Source organism: Ctenocephalides felis, unplaced genomic scaffold, assembly GCF_003426905.1.
Source record: "Ctenocephalides felis isolate EL2017-DRISC unplaced genomic scaffold, ASM342690v1 CF-g0.4_SCAFFOLD_00845, whole genome shotgun sequence".
NCBI classification, from domain to species: Eukaryota; Metazoa; Arthropoda; class Insecta; order Siphonaptera; family Pulicidae; genus Ctenocephalides; species Ctenocephalides felis.
The window spans coordinates 10,361,950-10,385,144 of NW_020536999.1; the positions used below are offsets into that span (position 1 = coordinate 10,361,950).

General features: G+C 30.2%; 1 pseudogene; it reads left to right on the forward strand.

The window, feature by feature from the left end:
- The first annotated feature begins 3,431 nt into the window (after positions 1–3,431).
- LOC113377760 lies at positions 3,432–22,110 on the forward strand (annotated as a pseudogene).
- Positions 22,111–23,195: the final 1,085 nt, after the last annotated feature.

The window sequence follows — 23,195 nt, forward strand, 5'->3', positions numbered from 1 at the left end:
TAGAACTTACTGAAATATAACGGCCTTACGACAAGTAGTTCAATTTTAAAAATTCATCAAAGTTTGAGAAATGAGTAGTTTTTTGAGGTTTGTTAAAATTAAAAATTCGACGATTTACTTGGTATAACGATAGAGTACTTGGTCTTAATGAACATACTAAACCATTAAAGTTCCACGGAAACCTAGTTCAATTATAAAAAATTATAATTTTTGAAAATTCGCTCTTAAAAAATACTCCGAGTTAACGTGTTCGTTCGTTTTCAATTATGTGTAATAAATCCACTCGGAATACTTTTAATCGCTCTCATAAATTAATTTATTTTTATTGATTAAGTCGATTATTTACACATATCAAGAAGTTTGTGTAACTTGCCTCAAGGCAAAATACCAATACCAACTAGTTCTTGTGAGTATAAAAATCGCTCGAAATATTAAAGTGACCTCAGAGGAGACCTTTATATATTACGTTTGACCCGCGTAACATACATTTGCTTCAAACATCAAGTCGACTCTAATTCATTAATTCGACCGAGGCACACTGATACAATTCTAAATCCCACACATTTACATATTTACACAAGTTTACGAATGTGTGCACATGCAACACACTCAAACATTGTCACACATGCAATCACACCTTTACAACATGTGTGAATACACATCAATCATATTCTTGCACACATTCAACAATGATAATGATTCTCTTGACTTTAGTTTGTTTATCTAGTAATCAACATTCGCGAATCAAATACTAGAAGACGACATTATATTATATTAGTCAGTTGTTGTCAGAGAATGTGTGTGGTGGTGTGTTAAAATTTGAACTAAATTAATTAAAAATGAACTAAATAATGTGTCGCAATCAAAATTAATATACATAAAAAATTATATAAAAAATAAAGAGGCTCATGAAAAACAGTATCACAAATAATTAATATGTATAAATAAAACTTTTTATATCTGTCTGCAAGTGGTTAAAAGTTGCTTATTGTTAGTTGAAAACTAAAAATACTTATAGTTCGATAAAATAATTAAATAACATATTATACTACAATCAATGAATCTCGTGAAAATAATATTTTAATCTATATATTTTAAAACACTCCATGAATATATAAAATAATATTTTGTTATTTGATCATTTTGCCTATATTCATCAAAATGTAACAAGTTTTTAAAATTAAAATTATTCAATTTTCAATTTAATATGTATGGTAACATATCATATATAAATTTATTTTTTATTAAAAGAAAAAGAACGAGAAAATTATTAAAAAAAGATTAAATTGAAAAAAAATAAAATTGAAAACGAACTTAACAGAATTAAAAAAATTAAAGACAATTACAAAAATCACTTATGTGCAAGAATTTGAGCTTGGACAGTTACTATTTAAATACTATTGTATTCAATTAATTTTATAGACTTTGGGACCAATTCTCCAATAATATATATATATATATATATATATATATATATATATATATTATGGCAACTCTATATTACGGGTCTATCTTCATATGAATTGGTAATAAGAACTGTCATAAGGCGCTTTACACATAAAACCTAACCTACAAAACGCCAAATAATAATTTTATCACAAGTGCAACTTTTTGATGTTTCATTGATAACACATGCGTGAAGTTAGGTTTTATGTATAAAACGCTTGATCTCACAGCAAATACATAGTTTTTTGACAGTTTGTTACTACCAAATAATACGAGGATAGATCCGTAACATAGCGTTATTATAACATTTCTATTTTATCCGAAAATCGGCTACTAAATCTATATTTTTAAAAATTTGTTTTATATTTTAGAACATGTGAATATTATTAAATGGTACAATTTCGTGCAGTTTATTTATCGCAATGTTAATACCATTAAATAAATGTGTCGTCGATGTTAAATAACATATTTACGAGGAAATATATCGCAGTATTTACAAATTTCATTCCACAAAGAGTCACGTTGAGATAAGGACATTTTAAAACAAATTATAACCTTTGGAAACAATAATTATTTAATTTTAAAAAAAATTAAAATCTAATAACCAATACTCTTATATCCCACTTTCAAAAATATTTAAATTGCATGATGAAAAAATATTCATTTCATTAAAAAAAAAATTAGTCCACATTTAAAAATAATATTTAGCCCACATTCAAAATATTAACGAAATTTAAAAAATACTTATATCAATAATAAAGCAATAATATTTTACAATAATAAGAATTGTAATAAAATAAAGTATAAAAATATCACATTTTGAATAAACTAAAAAAGAGTGCGAGAAAAAAATGATGATTAAATGAACAATAAACTTAATTAATTTAAAAAAAAAAATTGAATGTGAAAATTTAATATAGAAAATAATCGTGTACCATTGAATATTTATATTTAAATAAATTTAAAACTAAAATATTTACAGCAAAATTAAAAAATACAAATAATAATGATATATACAAATAATAATAATAATATTTAGGGTTCAATTCTCTGATAAAATAAAAATGCGATGGTAACGCTTTGTTAGGGGTCTATATTTGTATGAATTGGTATGAATAAACTTTCAAAAATCTATGTGTGCCATCAGGCGTTTCACACATAAAACCTAACCTCCAAACTGCACAAACTTCAAATAACAATTTTATCTTAAATGCAACTTTCTGATAACTCATGAGTAAAGTTAGGTAATACGCCTAACAGGAGTTTTAGTCTTTAAGGGAGTGAACAGGGAGTTAAAAGTATTGTCAAAATTAAAAACTAACAAAAAGCTTTCATTCAAATTTTTTTTAAGAAACTGAAAAAGTACCTAAATAAGGCAAAGAAAAAACTCCTTTGTATTTTTTTTGTAAAAGACGGATCTGAATTAGTCAGAAGAAAACTTTTTGAAACATCAACATTATGATATAATTATCAGGCTTAATATAGAAAACTGATAACTCATGAGTAAAGTTATGTTTTAGTGTAAAACGCCTGATGGCACAGCAACCACATAGCTTTTTGATAGTTAATGACTACCAACTCATACAAATATAGACCCGTAACATAATATTACTATTTTATCCGAAAATTGACCCTTCAATGCTATATAACTTAGGCACAAATTGGCTATGATCGTGTATATGTAAATAATATTCACAAACTGTCGAAAAAATTCTTACAAAAACAAATACTTTTTTCTAATAACACCAAATAGATAATGTGAACTTTATTGTGATTTGTTTATAACAATCGGTTCTGGATATTGTTAAATAAAATCCGTGTAAAAATAAAAATACTGAATGATGTCAAAAATTAGGTACACACTGGCTGGTGTACTTCTAAATCATCATTAAAAACGTTGTGACAGTATATAATGTGAATATAAATCTAGAACATTATCGTGTATCGTTTACAAAGACCTATCCTTAACAAAAAATCCGTTTACAATGTCGAAACCTCCTCGTGGTAAACAGAGGCGCTCTATGAGCTTGCAGCCCTCAGTGCGCGAGCCGAGCGTCACGTCTGGCAGAATTCGTTACGTTCGTGACAGAATGGAGAGGAGTTATGCAATGTCCAGTGACGAGAGCCTCAATAATTTTTTGGACCTTCAGGCAAGTTGAAGAAAAGACTATTGTAAAAAGATCCTTGTAGATCTACGATGATCCATGTAGATTAAAAGGCCTTCAATCTGTTAAGTGGGTTTGACGACTATTTCCGTCATAAAAGATGTGACAAAATTTTATGTCTTTTCTGGATACATACAATGAGCTAATAAAATTTTTTATTCCTGTCATTTAAGCTGAAATTAGGTAAGAATCTCGGAATTCGAGATACGCAGCTGTAAGTCTGTAAATACACCCTGAAAGTTGTCTCAAAACCTACATATGGTACGAGACAACTTTTAGGGTGTATTTACAGACTTACAGCTGGGTATCTCGAATTCTGAGGTGAAGTTAATGTAATGACTGGAGTATTGATAATGCGAGTATTCTGAGTGGTAATTTATAAAATGTTTATTAATACTGAATTTGATAATTTTGATTTTCAACAACGACTGTACCGATTTTTGAAAAATTTAAAATTTGTTTGAAGGATATGATTTGGGAGCCGTGTTGATTGGATTCTGGAAAAGATTCACCAAGACATTTTTTATGATTGAATCAGTAAAATATAATAGCACTGCGAAAAATAGTCGATTTATTAAAAATCATTAAAAATTGAATAAATGGACCTCGCTTTCAGGGCATACACATTGAATGTTCTAATAATAATAATATCTAATTTTGGAATAACGTGAAGAAAAACTAAGTAAAGCGCCTTGGAAACAATCAAAAGGGTTTTTAAATGATCACGTGATCGATTTTCAAGGATTTTTAGAGTCCTTGTTCCCTCCTCTTGATGGGGCTTCGTGATATTACCCACAAAACATTATATGTATTTTTAATGGACAGAAAATTCGTAAATTTTTCTGAAAAATTTTGGAATATTTTTTTTAATTTAGCTAAAAAAATCACTCTCTCCTTGTTCTCTTCTCTCTCCTCACGTGATTATAGGATACATCCAAAGATTCTTATAAGAATTTATAATTTATTAGAAAGATTAAGAAAGATTCTATCAAAAATTCGTATAAGATTTTTACGACCATATACGTTTCTTATAAGATTGATATTGAATACTTACATATTTTCTCTGAGTAAACTAATTTAAAAATTTTGTACAAAGATTAGCTTTATTTCTACTCTAATTATCTTTCCAAAGCATTATTTTATTTTTGCCCATTATGATTTTTTTCAGTTTACGTTTCGTTTCATAAATCAGGAGCTTTACTTTATTTTACTTCATTAAATTAAGGTTAACATTTTTAAAGACAACAAACAAAACTAAAACAGAAGAACTAAAACAGAATGTTGATTGCTGAACGAATAGATTGCTTGAATAATTTAATGATTAAGTAGTGCAAACACTTCTTAATTAAATTTGTGAAATCAAAGACATTGCCATTAGGTGATAATTAATAAAAATGGAGATAAAAATATAATAATATACTAGGAAAGGCCATTTTTTCAAAAAAATCCATTACATCATTCTTAGTCGTCTATAAAATACTACAATAAAAAATATATATATAATATAAAAAAAAATGAGGATAAAAATTAAATAATACATTACGAAAGACACTTTTTTTTTAAAAATCCTGTTTGTTTCATAATACGTCACAATATTGTGTTTACAGAAATACGATGATCTGGTTCAAAACTGATTGTTCTTGGGAGCCCTATCAAAATAAGAACTTCAATTCTTAAGTGCATCCCATCCTGGATATTTTTAGCACGTGATGGTTCAAAATAAACCAACAGATCTGTGTCAGAACAGAAGTAATCTGTGGTTTGGATGTAGTTTAGACATAGTCTTTGTTTGATCGAGAACTTGCTATGAACTAAATTAAAAACCACGCAAAAAATAAGATTTTGCATTTATTTAATATCCAACAGAGTTCCATCATTGACAAATTATTGAGTATTGACTCTTGTACACATATGTGGGTATGTTCAGTAAAAAGTTTATAAATTTTACCATTTTTTTTCTATATTTATGCATATTGGGTAGTTACTACTGGGTTCAAACCTATGTACTAAAGAAACTGATAAAATGCAGTAGTGATTTCTATTTAAAACAGCAGATATTGGTCTACCAAAGCGAATTTTAAATTTGATCAAATGCTTTTGTTGTCCAGTTGTTCTGGCTTTTATTTATAACAAATAATGTTTTCATCAGAATGCAGCAGATATCACCATAGAACAACGTTCAACCATCATTAGCAGAACACTTTGGTTTATATTATTTTTTGTTAGATTGTCGTTTTGTTTCAACTATATTATTAACAGTTTTCTAATATTTAGTTTATTTTTTAGGTCTCAGATTCACCGGAAAGCCCTTCACCGTTCTGCAGCATCGAAAATATGACCACCGACGCCGAAGAGATGAGGGCGATGGCAGATGAAGAACTTGCCAGGTACGATAATTATAATATATTAACAATTAACATATAAAATTTTAATACTACCTACAGTCTAGGATAACTGCATATTCCTTTCTAGTACATCATTACGTTAAGGTAATTTTCTTGTAAATGGTGTATATATAATAGATATCCCAGACATCAATTTATTCGCACTTGTTACATATGTAGAATGTAATTCAAAATTAGTTCAGGAGAGGAAATTAGTCCGGTTGAATAATTAAATGTACACCCAAAGCTTTAGAAAAATAATTTTTGGATTAATTATTTTAAAAATGTAATTTTTAGTGCAGTCTTGTAAAATTGTTATCTACTTATTTTCGTCTAAGATAAAAAAGTAGTAAGCCGCGATCTTTAGATACTTACTTAGATATGTATAGTAGAAATTAAATTTAGACAATGTTTTTATCGTCAATGATGATTTATACAAATAATTGGTTGAAATTTAAATTAGTCATAAAGAGGAAATTAGTCAATTTCAGAACAATGTGACCGTCGGTCACTCACCCATTCATTATTACACACAAAGAGATTAGGTTCACTTGATAATATGAGAACACCATGGGTGTACTATAAATGGTTCTAAAAAAATCTAGTTGTGTATGGCATTGTGCCTTAGGGCAAATTGCTGGAACTTCCCGTACCAAATTTTTTTTTCTTAAGATTAACATTTTTAAAAAAAATTACTCTGAAAAATTAGATTTTTAAGAAACTATAAGTTCTTGACAAAAATTTACTTTTTTTTGAAATGAAGAAAAAAATATATTAAAAATCGATGAACGACCAAAATAATAAATAACAATAATATTTTATAATTATTAATAAATAATAATACTATTAAAATAATAATATAAGCAAAAAATAATAAACGTTTAAAGTACGTGTATTATAATTAGAGAATCGGTTTTTTAAAAAAAAATGAATTTGACTACAGTAGACCCTCTGTTGAGTGTGGAAAACACTAAAACAGGGTAAAGCACATTTGTTCTGTATTGTTACTCTTCTGTCTTAAACTTGTTATAAAGTTCATTTTTTAAACAGAACTCATACTTCAAATATGACATGATCGGTTTGTCACAGTAATTAGCATTTAGAAATGAACCTTCATTAGAGAAATGAAATAATTGCTGATTAATAAATTCTATAATATTCGTTCACACAGTGGGTTATGTTAAACAACGCCTAAACAAATATTGTTTTCGCAACTTCACTCATCATGTAATAATTGTGTTTGAAGAACTTTATGTAATAAAAATTAACATACATTCATTTAATTCTTGTATTTTTTTTTACTTTTTTGCTGACGATATAATCTCCTTCTTTGATCAGCTGTAATATCTGTCTTACCTAAAAAATATAGCTTGAAGAAGTTTTACTTCAAAAATATTCTTTGTCCATTATAAAAATAAAGTTACATTTTTTCAATTCGTCCCTCATGTGAAAAATTTCTCACTACTTCTCTGGTTCGTTGCAATTGTCTCTGAAGATGCAATTGTCCTCTGACTTTTTGAACTCAGTGTCACATTACAAACTGTTTGCTCAAGATTTGTAGTTTATAAATATTTATTTCATTAATCTATAATAATAATAACAACAACTTATTAGTTTTTAGTTTGTCACAAAATGATAAAATAGTTCCAGTATAGTTTTAAATAGTTCAGTTTGGATTTTATCATAAAAATGAACCAGGTTTATAAACTTAGGAACGAGGGGTAAATTATTATTTTTATTGTTATTGATTGTTAATATTTAATTGAATGAATTTGTTTAAATTTTGGAAGTTTTAGCAAATGTATTATTTTTTTTTGGATTTATGTTAGGTCTTAATAGCAAGCATATTTGCTTCAAAAATTCAAAATTTATTTTTAGAGACATCAGCTACTAAAATTATAAAACTTCGTAAATTTGATTTTTATTCATTGCCTTATATTAAAAATTTTTATATAACACTAGCTGACCCGGTATCAAAAATATGTATCAAAACAAAAACACCGGTTGACAGTCGACGGTTAAAAGTAAATGTTATGGATAAAATATGAATCATAGGTTGAATAAACTAAATGGATAGTTTATAATTAATTAATTTTGAATTTGAATTTAAAAAACGGGATAAATAGTATCCTATGTCTTTCTCCTGGCTCTAAACTACCTTTCTGCCAATTTTCAGCTAAATCGGTTCAGCCGTTCGCGAGTTATAAGTGTTGTAACTAACACGATCCTCTTATATATATATATTATATATATATATATATATATATATATATATATATAGATTTATTTATAATTTTACTCATAGTATTCTAATCACAACCTTGATTTAATTTCCTTTTTATGCTTTAAGTTTTACATCAGGGGTTAAATATATTATAAATTTATTTTTTTCATTTTTAGGGCTCCTTTAAGGATGCCAAGAAAAAAAAGTATATCAACATTGGCCGATTTGAGGATGACCGACCAGTTAGGACTTCCAATGGGAGATTCCATCGAGAATTCCAATCAAAATTCCATCACATCTATCAATTCCTTGGCCAGCTTACTCCGAGAAAAAATACAAGTAAAAAAAAATCATTCATACTATTGTTTTTCTAGTATTATTTTATTATTCAGAAATTTTATTTATTAATTTCATTTTCAATATTATTTGCTTTTATTTTATACTAAATCACCATACTACGGATATCATTTTAATATAAATTCTATCCTTTGTACTCTTTCTTATTTAAATTTATGTTATTATTTATTATTATTGCTAGATGTTAAATTATTTAACAGTTGTAATAAATATTATAATTTATAAAAAATCATATTTAATAAACATGAATTTTCTTAATAATTATTTTTCCCAGATGGTGCCAAATATAATAAAAAAGAAGAAAAAACCAGACGTCGACTACAAAGTTCGTGCCTTTGTCGCCATATTATTTCTGGTCATAGTATTTTTGGTAGGATTCGCCTATGTGATGTACCATCAGAAAATTTTGGCCAAATCCTATTTTGAAAAAGTGCAATTTAATAAAATGAGGAGATCTTTGAAGATTTATGATGATAATGGTGATACTATCATTAGTGGAGAGTTGGGTAAGATAAAATTGGTAGAAGGACTTACTTGTTAGAATTAGATAAATCCATAATTCTCTTAATTATTAAGATTATTTATCAAGAATAGTATATCTTCTTATTTGTTTTAGTTTTTAGATATTTTCATTCAATCTTCATTAATCACGTGACCTAGTTTTTAAAGATTTTTGGAACTTTCCCTCTCCCTTGGTGATACATGGTGATATTTAAAATTATCTCCTTTCCCCCACCAAACATTACGTGTATTTTTAGATTGGTAAAAAACTGTAAAATATTAGATTTTTTTTGAAAATGTTTGAACTTTTTTAAAAAATATATTTAAAAAATAAATACACGTGATATCATATTATATCGCTTCTTCCCTTACGTGATATTTTGTGATTTTTTATCAAACCCCTTCTCCCTTAAAATCTCACGTGTTTAATGGACGCCCCCCCCCCCTAATTTGCTTTAGTTTTTTTTTTTTTTATTCTATATCTAATACTGCTTGGTGATTTTTTTAAGATGTAGGTTTATTCGGTTTGTTTAGCATTTACTTTCTTTTGCGATTTGCGATCGTTTGAAAAATTATTTTTTTGCGATTTTTTTATAATATTTATTGTATATAAATATATTTTTATATGTCTTCTATAAATTTTGGCAAATTTTGTTTATGAAACAGAAATTCAGCATTTTCTCTTGAAGTCGTTTCCAATATTTTTTTACTGATATATAATCTTAATCATTTTGTCAGAAATGTCTCTACGGAATTTGGAAAGTCAGAAACTACTGACTAAATAATTTAGTTTAAATTTGAATTTTGAATATTTAAAATTGCTAACTTAGTGTTACAGATCCAATAACAACTTGGTAGATATTTTTAGACAGCATCAAAAAGACCTGAATTTGAATTTTCTTAGTATTTTAGTTTTTGCATTAGATATAAGTTGCTGAATCAACTAAAACAATCTAATGGCAAGTTTTTTATTGCTTTTATTTTATTATTTTAGGTACAACCCTAAGGTCTGATAGGGTGTTTCCTTGTCATGCCGAGGATATGAACTTTTCTGAAAGGTATAGTAAAATTATAGAGTTTTTTGATCATCTGGAAAATCTTTGCGATGAGTTCCTTATTAAGAACTTAGTTCAAAATGAATAAATAAATAAATAAAATAAAAATACCTTGAAATCTTTAAAAGGTACTAAGTGGAGAATAAATCTGATAGCAGTATCAGCGAGCCGAGTAAAAATACCCGAATTATTATCTGGTCATATTTGTATAATTTTTGGTCACAACTAGATAATTAGAATCCTTCTGGTTTTTATTTAAATTGAAGTTATCAAGGAATGGAATGCAAATAGTTTGATTTCTGTTAGAAATCCAACTAGATTATATCCTTTCTGGTCACCTAAAATGTTTATTAACTTCCCGTAGGGCAAGTTACACTAATAGCAAAAAAATCGAAAATGAAATTTTTTGCATGTCTCGACGTTTTAAAGGTTTATGAGTATTTTGGCATACCTTAAAAAAATGGATGTATGTGTGTGTGTGTGTGTGTGTGTGTGTGTGTGTGCGTGTGTGTATGTATGTGCGGATACAAATTTTCGTCGACGATTTCGAAAACACCGATCAATCGATTTAAATAATTTAAAAAAACATTCGATTCGTACTGATAAGGAGACGTGCTGATTAGTTTTTGGTGGAGGCAGGTCTAGCCGTTCCGATGATATGGGTCAAAAAGTGCCAAAAACGGTAACACGGTTTTTAAGAGCGTCTGATTTTAAAAATTTAGAAAACATTCTACTTATATTGACAAGATGAAGAATTGGTCAAATTTACATGAAGGCAGGTCTAGCGGTTTCGGAGATTTAATGAAAAAAGTAGAACAAAAAGCCATTTAGCGGTCAAAAATGATCATTATACATATGCACATCAAATTATCAGATATTTTATAGAGATCTTAACAATTAGTATCAATTTTGTTTACATTTCTATGGGTTCCGTACCATCCGTTAGACGGCGACGCGGCGCTTACGCGCTTCTATATTTCGTCTCTATGCAGTTAAGGCAGTACTATTGCTTTGAAAGGAAGTTCAGAATTTCCAAAATATGTCAAAATAAAGAAAACATTTATTTTTTTTTAAAAAAAAAAGTAATTTTTTGTCAAATTTATAGTTTCTCAAAAATCTAATTCTTTCGAAGTAATTTTTTTTCAAAAATGTTAATCGGTAAATGGCGGATGGTCAAATAGACTTTAATATGATGAACTTGATGATGAACATTGTATTTAATGTTCGAATGCTTTTTTTGCAGCTCTTTTATTCAGAAGCGAAATTTGTGCAGCTATTATGATTATTATAAAATTACTGTCCTTTTAATAAAAATTATGAATAAGCTTGACAAGAGCCTGAAATAATATCTATTATTATTGATTACGGCTTGCTTATGAATAAATAAATAAATAAATAAATATATTATTATTTTTTCCAGGAAGAGTCCCCTATGCCTAGAATGGCTGCACAGTGCCCGTCTCTATCTGGATCGCGAAGAAGACGCTTCCATAATATCCTCGCACGTCCATTCCATATCCACATCCAGTGGTTCTTCCCAAAATTCCAACAACCCAAACCCCACACATTCCACTTTGAAATGCTATGACGTCTCCTGGGTTGCAATTTCGCCCTACCATTACCCGACTGACTGTTACCAGTGGACTGGGCCTGCCCATTGGCTTGCAAATGATACAAGAGGCTTCAAACCATTTATTACTGGGAAAAACTGGGGAAATGTTCTGAAGAGATACTTCATCAATTCCAAGTGAGTGGTAAAGGAGTTATATATATTAATAATATATTGAAGAGACGTTAGTAATCAATTTACTAATTAATAATTAAATGTAACCAATTTTTAATAATTCTTGAGTAGATTAGGGTTTTATTTTGAATACTTTTGAATACGAGAATTGGAACATTTGTAGCTCTTCGGGAAGTGTGTGAAATCAAAGAATTTATTTAGATACAAAAATTTATTTATCGTTTTATTATAATATTTCAGTTGTTGCTTGTTCAAGAGTTCAGGACTAACTAACTTATATTTTTACATTTTTAAAATATTTCCAATATTTCTAGTTTTATGATAGCTCGCCGAAGGTACATGAGCTATCATAAACTTTTATTAAGGGTTGTCTGGCAGATGTACAAAATATTCGCAACATTTACCGTTACTTGGGAGTATACATCGTTCTAAGGAAATTACTTATGACCATTATTTATAATTATAAAGAACACAATTTTCAACACCTCCATCGTGAAAATTAAGCCGTCCTCGGCTTATTACATAACATTAGCGAATTTCAGGTTGTAATTTACTGGTACATTAATAACTAAAATCTTCATCTTAATAACTATGAGTTGATGCATAATGGATATAACAACTAAAGACATCAATTTTTATTTATATTTTAGTAAATCAAAACACTTAGCTAAACCTTAACATTAATATTATAAATTGGACTATTTTTTTTAAATTCTAGATTTACATTTACATTACATATTTTAGATTTAATTTATTTGTGAAAGAAATATTATTTTTATTATTATTATTTAATCAATAAAATTTAATTGATAATTTGATTTATGTGATAATTAACATTATTCTATGAGATTTATCAAATTAATTAAATGGAATTCAATAATAAGTTTTTTTTTTTTTTTTAGAAAATTTGATAAAGATTATGTTACTTTACTCGTTTGGTATAAACTTTTTCAATTTGTTGTTGTGCACTTGTACATGTTTATTATGGATCAAAATGGTACTATTTATACTATCGGTTTTTAATATTTTAAAGGGACCTTTCCATAGGGGCAAAAGTTTTTTGCATCGCCGCGGATACGGAGTTTCATCTCTCAAAAGCACATACTCATCGATCTCAAAGGTTTCAGGATTCAAATTTTGATCATAGCTACTTTTAGTTTTTTCTTTATTACTCAGTAAATTCTGTCGAGCGAAACTATTCGCGTGCGATAACCGCGATTTTAACTCATTAACGTAAGTGTCGTAGTTATATTGAAATATAGGTTTTGCTATAGACAGTGGTAATTCTATTTTCCTACCAAAAACTAACTCGAAAGGTGTGTAATTTGTCGCGTTATGTATAGTTGTATTATGGATAAAAACTGCGTATTTTATGCATTTGTCCCAATCTGTTTGGGTTTTGTTAATATAAGATCTCAAGTTTTGAACATAATCTCTATGGATTCTTTCACATGAGCCATTCGACTCAGGTCTGTACGGGGAAGTTGTTATCTTTTTAATTTTTAGTAATTTGCAAACGTCCTTGAATAAATTGCTAGTAAACGTGGTGCCTTGATCAGATAGAATTTCCTTAGGAAAGCCAAATTTTAAAATAATTTCTGAAACGAATGCATTTGCGACTGTCGAACTTTCTTGATTACAAATGGGGATGGCGCCTGCATATTTCGTTAAGTCGCATATAAATGTCAACAAATATTTATTTCCGGAGTCAGAAACGGGGTAAGGGCCGCAAATATCAATACAAATTTTTTCGAAAGGCTCGCGGGCTGTTGTTGTTATAACTAAAGGTTGCCTTGTTTTCTTACATACTTTATTTTTTTGACAATCAGGACATTTGCTTACATATGATTTAATTTGTTTTCGCATTTTTGGCCATTTGTATATGCTACGTATTATTTTTATTAGTACATGAGGTGGGAATTTACTTTTTATGGTTAAAAATAGTTTTTGTGATTCACTGGCCTTTAAGTTTTCATTCAGTGAATCACATACATCAATAAAAATACGTACATCAGTTTCGTTTTCAATAAAATTCGGTAATATAGCTAAGGCTAAATTTAAATCTAATAAGTTTTCATTCAAAATTATAGATTGGTTCTCCATCTTGAATTTGTAATAATATATGAATTTTCTTACTTGAATTCCTTTTGATTATGATAGAGGGTTTTGTTCACCTTGATCGTCGCTCCAGGGTTGTAGATTTAAGTCCTGATTTGGTCCCACGTTTTAAACTTCAAAATCTTCTTCTGAACTTGTTATTATTCTTTTTATTAAATCTTCCAGTTATTATTTTTATTAGAATTATTTTGATGATTTTATATAGATTTTCATCGATTTTAATTGATGCACTTTATTTTTGTATCACTTGTAAATTTTAAGAGTTTGCTTATTTTTCACACACTTTTTGTTTTAATTTTTTTAATTTATTTTATTAATTTGCACTCTTATCTCGGAGTTGGATTCGATTAAGCTGCCACCAAATGAAGAGACGTTAGTAATCAATTTACTAATTAATAATTAAATGTAACCAATTTTTAATAATTCTTGAGTAGATTAGGGTTTTATTTTGAATACTTTTGAATACGAGAATTGGAACATTTGTAGCTCTTCGGGAAGTGTGTGAAATCAAAGAATTTATTTAGATACAAAAATTTATTTATCGTTTTATTATAATATTTCAGTTGTTGCTTGTTCAAGAGTTCAGGACTAACTAACTTATATTTTTACATTTTTAAAATATTTCCAATATTTCTAGTTTTATGATAGCTCGCCGAAGGTACATGAGCTATCATAAACTTTTATTAAGGGTTGTCTGGCAGATGTACAAAATATTCGCAACATTTACCGTTACTTGGGAGTATACATCGTTCTAAGGAATTTACTTATGACCATTATTTATAATTATAAAGAACACAATTCTCAACAATATACATTTACTTATTCAATCAGCATATTTTATAATCATAACTTCCAATTATATACATCAATAATATATACATTTACCATTCAATCAATATGTTTTATAATCAAAGCGTACTAGACTTAACCCTATATATAGGACGCGCTCTGATTTTCATTTGGGATTCTTTAATTACTATTCAACCAGTAATCATATATTATATCACATAATAAAATACAATATTATTAATTGTATAATTTGAATATAATAAAGTATTAAAATATAGTGAAGTAATTGTATTAAAGTGAAATAAATATTATTTTTATATAAAACCTACGTTATAAAAATATAACTAAGGCGTAATGGAATTATAATTATAATTAACTTCCCGTAGGGTAGTTATAGTAATGGGCCGAAAATTGAAAATGATCATTTTTGCATTTCTTGACGTTTTGAAGGTTTCTGAACATTTTTAGGATATACCTCAGAGAAAATGGATGTGTGTGTGTGTGTGTGTGTTTTGTGTGTCCGCATTTTTTCGTCCACGTTTTCGGGCGCACGGATCAACCGATTTGAATGGTTTAAAAAACATTCGATTCCTGTTGATAGGATGATTTGCTGATTAGTTTTTGGCAAAGGCAGGTCCAGCCGTTACGGAGATACGGTGCAAAGAGTGCAAAAAATACAAATCGAGATTTTGAGAGTACGGAGTATCGGATTTGTATGATCTAATAAACATTCAATTTGTAATGATTGAGAGAAGAGGTGATTAGTTTTTGGCAACGACAGGTCCCGCCAATTTGAAGATACAGAGCTAAGTGTGCAAAAAATGGCAGTTTTTGAGTGAGCTGATCTACAAATCTTTCTGCTCGTATTGACAAAACAATTGCTTTTGAGGATGAAAACAATTTCTACATCTTTTTTTAATTTTCCTAAATTATTTTTGTAATTTTGGATCAAAAATTTAAAAAATTACCCAGGTTAAGCACAGTCTAAGCGACACTCTGGTACAAATGTTTACCCAAGTGCGTTTTAGAGTTTAGACCAATGATTCCCAACGTAGGGCGCACGCAATTTGAAAATTTTGGTGATTTGAATGTCATGTAGTACCATTATCAGTAAAACATTCAACAAAAAATGGTTGTTGTAGATCTAACTAAAGAGTTCTGGTTTGCCCGGAACAGAGCTAGTTTTCATCGCTGCCTGACGTTGTAAATAGACCTGACTTTTTAAAAAGTTTAGCTTGAATTTGAATTATGCTCATTACTTTATAGTAAAATTACAACTCGTTTAGCGTTCGTTAAAATGGAAATGCAAAACAAACATTTTTGTTATATTTTGCATTTTTATTTCCGAAAAACGATGATCATAAAAGTTAAGTGCTGTTTTTAGTGTCGAAACCTTAATAAATGTCAAAATTGGTTTGTCATTTCTGGTGATTTTGCACACAATGCTACTCTGATTGTCCAGTTAAAGTTGTGGACAACTTAATTAAAGCTATCATCGTTTCGGCTAATAGAAACAATTTGGCTATGTTTAAAAATTATTGGGCCTTGGTTGAAATGTTTCTCCATAACACCAAATAGTCCTGACCATGAACCATTTAATTAAAACCCTTAAATAAAAAAAATGGTTAGATTAAGTTTTATAATGATGCTTCTTGGAAGATAACAAAAGGTCATCAAAATGGTCGATCAAAAGTTATTTAATTCCACGCAAAAATTGTCTTTGATTTTCTAACAAAAATGCGCACTTACTTACGGAGTTAGTTGCCAACCCGATAGCGACAAATTTCCGTTCTTAAAATTAAAAAAAAAATACACAAAAAGATATATAAAAATTAGTTATAATTTTGTTCTGAGTTAAGAAAATGCAACTAGCTAAGTAGACTCGTTAAGTAGACTCGTTGTGAAGAAACTGAAACCAAATGCCCAAATGTACAAATCCTATGTGGTTTTTTGCTATAATTTATTGATAAAAAAGAAATAGACTTGAAATTACATAATGTGGAGACTTAAGTTTGAAGCTCAGTAATGTAGAACCTAATATAAAATATTTGTGCAGCTGGCAAGCTTAGTATCACGTTAAATAAATTTCGACAAAATACTAATAGAATCAGTTTGAAATTTCTGTTTTTTGGCTTATTTAGAAATTTTACTTATGATGTTTAATAACACTTTGATAGTGATTTCACCTTGAAACTTAACATTCACATTTTTTCAAGAATAAAAAAAATTGTATGGGAGGCATAACGTTTTTAGAAACCTCAAGGTGGGACGGGGCCCAAAAAAGGTTGGGAATCACTGGTTTAGAATGTTTATGCACTGAAGCACTTTTCCAATTTTGTGATAATTATTGAAAAATGTGAAAATGCCGCCAAGCTGGGCACTGTGTAAGTGAAAATGTCGCACAGAATTGTTTGCAAATGCGTTTAGACTGTGACTATACGAGAGCACTTTTTGTGTAAATTTCAATTTTGTGTAAATTAGGCAACTAAACTATTTTTTTTGAATTTGAATTCGAAATGAAATGAAGATTGTTAATGTTCAGGAGATAAATTATTAGGACTTATAATTTTTTTTCCTCTAGAGGTGCAGCTATTTGGTATCAGACGCGACTCCTCTGCACGTCAGCCTGGACGATGGTAAATTATGTTTGAGGGCAAAACGTGATGACTTTGCATTTGCAGGATCTTCTTCAGATTATCACAATCCTGATGTGGAACCAGAGCCGACTGTATTGTCCTACAGGATTTGCTGTGCAGCAAATCCTAGAGAATTGCATTTGGCCTGGCTGAACGCTCTTTGTGATGGATTGAAGGTAAAGGAAAAATTTAAAGTAAAAATTCTGTCAGGTCTCACAGAAGTTTATTTTTGTTTCAGGAAGAAGATGTGGGTGTTATTAATTCTTTGCTGGCCGAACCTGTTTGGCAGATTGCTCCTGTGATCAAGGAAAATCTTACTGAAGCTGCTGTCTATAATATACTGAAGCTGTGATTGCTCAGGGATTTTTGAAACTTGGACATGTATTGGTAAGATAACAAATATTTAGATTTTTTAGACTTACCAAAGATTTCGTCGAAAGAATTTACACATCTTTGCTTATTGTTGGCATTCTTTTTTGGCCTCAATTATTTTTATCTGCCAGCATGGTAGTTATAGTAATGGGCCGAAAATCGAAAATGCATTTTTGCATTTCTCGACGTTCTGAAGGTTTCTGAACATTTTGGCATGGATGGGTGTGTGTGTATGTGTGTGTGTGTTTTGTATGTCCGCATTATTTCGTCCACGTTTTCGGGCGCACGGATCAACCGATTTGAATGGTTTAAAAAACATTCGATCCCTATTGATAGAGAGATGTGCTGATTAGTTTTTGGCAAAAACAGGTCTAGCCGTTACGGAGATACGGAGCAAAGAGTGCAGAAAATACAAATCGAGTTTTTGAGAGAACGGAGTATCGGATTTGAATGACAAAAATCAATTTGTAATGATTGGGAGAAGAGGTGATTAGTTTTTGGCAAAGACAGGTCCTGCCATTTCGAAGATACAGAGCTAAATGTGCAAAATATTGCAGTTTTTGAGTAAACTAAGCGTCCGATTTGAATAATCTGAAAAACTTCTGCTTGTATTGACAAAACATGAAGTTTTTTTTGAGGATAAAAATTATTACATCTTTTTTTATTTTTGTATAAAATATTTTGGTAATTTTGGACTAAAAATTCAAAAAATTACCCAGGCTAAGCACAGTCTTTGCGCCACTCTGGTACAAATGTTTACCCAAGTGCGTTTAGACTGTTTATGTACTGGGGCACTTTTCCAATTCTGTGAAAACTATTGAAAAATGTGAAAATGCTGCCAAGCTAAGCACAGCACAAGTGAAATGTCGCACAGAATTATTTTCAAATGCGTTTAGACTGCGACTATACGGGAGCACTTTTTCAATTTTGTGTAAATTTGGCAAGTATTTTTTTTTTTGAAATTGAATTGGAAATAAAATGACTATTGTTAATGTTCTGGAGATAAATTGATTTATGATTTACATTTGATTTGCTCAGATATAACGAGATAGCAAAATAATGAAAGTTACAGTATTTGTAATAAATATATTTGAAAATGTTTGAAATTTCTGGAATATATCATTACGATACGGGAAGTTTCAGCAATTTGCCTTAAGGCACGATGCTATACACCACTAGTTACACTTTGTATCTTTAGATGGTTCACGAGTTCAATTTTATATTTGGATATAAATTTAGCTTATGATGAGCTTATAGTAGTTGAAAAAGTAGGAATGATATTTGTAGAATATGACTGTTTTTATTTATTAGTCTTCTATTTAATATTTTTATTATCTATTTTTAGGTTAGTGAGCAATGGCAAAAAAACAATGGTGATCTGACCCTGGACAAGGATAGGTTTTCCACAATGTACGAGACAGTAGATGTATGCACAGACGTGGATTTCGAGTTCTTTTGCTGTACACAGCCTTTTATCAGTACAGAAAGTTCAAGTTTTCTGAATGCTTGCAAGCTGGATACTTTGTTGGTATGATAGAAATTAAATTTATATTATTTTGGACAAGAAAATTAGTCCTAAATTAGACCGCAAAAGACATAGACTAGTACAATTAATTGGGTGTGTGAAAAAATACAGCACTACCCCGACATATTCGTTTGTAACCAGACTTGTATGTCGATACGTTTCGTATCTCAAAGCAATTTTTATCATACAGCCAAAATATTTCTATGGTAGGAAAATCACAGATTTTTTTTATTTTGGTCATTTTGCATTAATATTTTCCAAAGAAACTTATTCGCTCACAGTTTGTATCTGGAGTTTTCGTTTGTATGTCAAAGCAACAAAATGCTTTTTTTGGCGGGTCGTATCTCGAAATTTTGTTTAGGTCATTTGGCAGGTTAGAAAACTCTATTTTCTTTTTGTCATTATATATTTTTCGAGTAAATTTTTACTCGCTCAAATGCCGTATCTCGATTTTTCGTATCTTGGCACACTTTTATATCGCTCGTATTTCAAAACTTTGTCAGGTCATGTTTTTTATTTTATTTTTCACTTAAAGGTTGTGTATCAATTTTTGCTCGTATCCGAGGCTATTGACTACTCTTTAGCGGCTCGCATCTCGAAACATTCGAACGTCAGGTCGATTTTTTTTTGTTAATTTTGGCATTAAATTTTTCTTACTCTTACAAAAAAAAACTCTTACTTGCATGTCGGGGCAACGAATCACCCTGTTGCGGCTCATATCTCGAAACGCTCGTATATCAGGTGAAAATTTTTCCTGTTTCCTTATTTTGCCAATAACATTTCTCTAGAAAAACTCTTACTCGGTCATAGGTTGTATCTGTAATTTTACTCGTATCTCGAAACATTCTTATATCTGGTCAATTTTTTATATTTTTCATTTTGGCATTAACATTATCCAAAAACTCTTTCTTGCTCAAAGATCGTATCACGAATTTTCTTTGTATGTAAGGCAACGAAACGCTCTTTTGGCGGCTCGTATCTCAAAAACACTCTTATGTCAGGTAGAATTTTTTTATACTTAATTTGTCATTAACAGTTTTCGAGAAATTTTACCCAAAATTTTCGTTTCAGATCGTTTTTGGCCTGTTTTGATCAGATCAAAAATCGATAGGTCATTGTACGGAGAACTATATATAGAACATGTAAAAAATTCGATAGTGATCGGATCATTTGTTTTTTAATTAATCGCTGCAGCAAATTCGAAAATGCTGTTTCGAGAGACGGCGTTAAAGATAAAATGATCGTTATAATATATATATTATCTTCAGATGGTTGTAACTCAAAAACTATTTAAGATATCGATTAAATTTTGGTATGTTATTTTTGAAGGTATAGCTTATCGAAATATGGAAAAATTGAAGATTCGGTTTTTAATAATAATTTAAAAACCAGATTTGTAATTCATTAATTATGTATTTTTATATAAATATTATCAAATTGATATATTAAATATTTTTTTAGGTGAACGTGGTGCAGCCCACGACATTCCTGCCTTGATTCGATATGGATCTGCCCAAAGTGCAGGCGTTTTGGACGCAACTTCTCCTCAAGCAGTCAAATGGTTTACGGATAAACTGTACAGTGTTTTGGATACTTACAAAGTGAGTAAATTGTATGAGTGAATTGTGTGAATCATCAAAATATCAAACCCTACAGGCCAACAAAATCAGATCACTATCTTCCTTTCTACCAACTTTCCCTTCGTCTTCTGGTCCTTGGACAAAATTGTTTGTCACATTTTTTCTTATGTAATGTCAAATGTAATGTTATATATATATTTGTAATTCAAATATCCCGCCATTACTATTAGTGACGTTGGCAATACTCTTCCCTTACTCAAACTATGTATCCGCCATCTTATTTTTATGTTTAGGTTAAAGCTATGTAAAATGCCTCTCTTCTTGCTGAACCGTGAACCAATTAACATTTAAAATAAACTGAGTGATTTAAAGGAAGCATTTTTATTTGACCAGTCCTAATTTATCCATAACCATGTAATTAAAATTTATTTTCCTATTTATTATTAGATTGATGGTTTCTATCTGGATTACGGAACCGCCGAAGACATGCCGCCCCATTACAAATTCAAGGACCCCTTAGCCGACCCTGATGACTACAAAACCCTATTGGTAGAACGTGGTGCTGAAAGTAGATTTGCAGCAGTCACAGGAGCCATAAGGGCACCCAAACCGCCAATATTTGTTGCCCTTCCGGATCTGAAAGGGACTTGGGAGGATCTGAGGAAAGTCTTACCGGCTGTCCTAAGTTACGGAGTCATTGGTAATAAAAAGATATTACATAACCTGGAACTATTGGTAATTTTTATGGTTAAATTTTTAGGTTACCAGTTTTTGATTCCTGGAGCAGTAGGTGGTAACACAGGTTTGCCAGAGAAGGAGCTTTATATACGATGGTTGCAGTTGGCGACTTTTTTACCGGTCGTCAAGTTTGCACAACTTCCAGAGGACTTTAAGGACCCACAGGTAAACTTTATATTCTTCACTACTGCCTTGAAAATTTAGTAAGTATTTTTATTAAAGTATTTTTTACCTTTTAGGTTTTAGAAATTGTTCGTACCTTAACGGCACTTAGACAGAAAGTAGTCACTCCGCTCCTGAAAAAATACTCAAGGGAAGCTTTGGATGTTGGTTTACCCTTAGTGAGACCCTTATGGTTGTTGGAACCAAAGGATGCTGCCTGTTTGACTTTGACCGATGAATTTTCTGTCGGGGAAGAGTTAATTGTCGCCCCGATATTGGACAAGAGGGCTACTTTGAGAGAAGGTAGGAAATGATACTTAACGACAAACGACGCCAGATTTTCTGATTAATGATATGATAAATCATAATTTACAATATAACCCGACACATTTCAAGTTCTTGCCCGACATATTTTACTATCTTGCCAGCCAGATTTCACGTTTAAGCTCTCTATTCACAACAGCAGTATCCTTAACATAATTTGTGTCTATAAAGCCCAGTGCACACGACGCTAGATTTCCTTATTAGTGCATGCCAAACTGTTTGTTACCTAGCAACGATATGATAAATCATAATTTACGATAGTGCCCGACATATTTTACGATCTTGCCAGCGTTTAAGCTCTCTATTCACAACTGCAATATTCTTAACATAATTTCTGTCTATAAAGCCCGGTGCACACGACGCCAGATTTCCTGATTAATGCATGCCGTTTGTTACCTAGCAACGATATGATAAATCATAATTTACGATTTTGCCCGACATATTTTACGATCTTGCCCGACATATTTTACGATCCTGCCCGATATATTTTACGATCTTGCCAGCCAGATTTCACGTTTAAGCTCTCTATTCACAACCGCAGTATTCTTAACATAATTCCTGTCCATAAAGGCCGGTGCACACGACGCCAGATTTCCTTATTAGTGCATGCCAAACTGTTTGTTACCTAGCAACGATATGATAAATCATAATTTACGATAGTGCCCGACATATTTTACGATCTTGCCAGCGTTTAAGCTCTCTATTCACAACTGCAATATTCTTAACATAATTTCTGTCTATAAAGCCCGGTGCACACGACGCCAGATTTCCTGATTAATGCATGCCGTTTGTTACCTAGCAACGATATGATAGATCATAATTTACGATCTTGTCTGGCATATTTTACGATCTTGCCAGCCAGATTTCACGTTTAAGCTCTCTATTCACAACCGCAGTATTCTTAACATAATTCTTGTCTATAAAGGCCGGTGCACACGACGCCAGATTTCCTTATTAGTGCATGCCGGACAGTTTGTTACCTAGCAATGATATGATAAATCATAATTTAATATTGTGCCCGACATATTTTACGATCTTGCCCGACATATTTTACGATCTTGCCAGCCAGATTTCA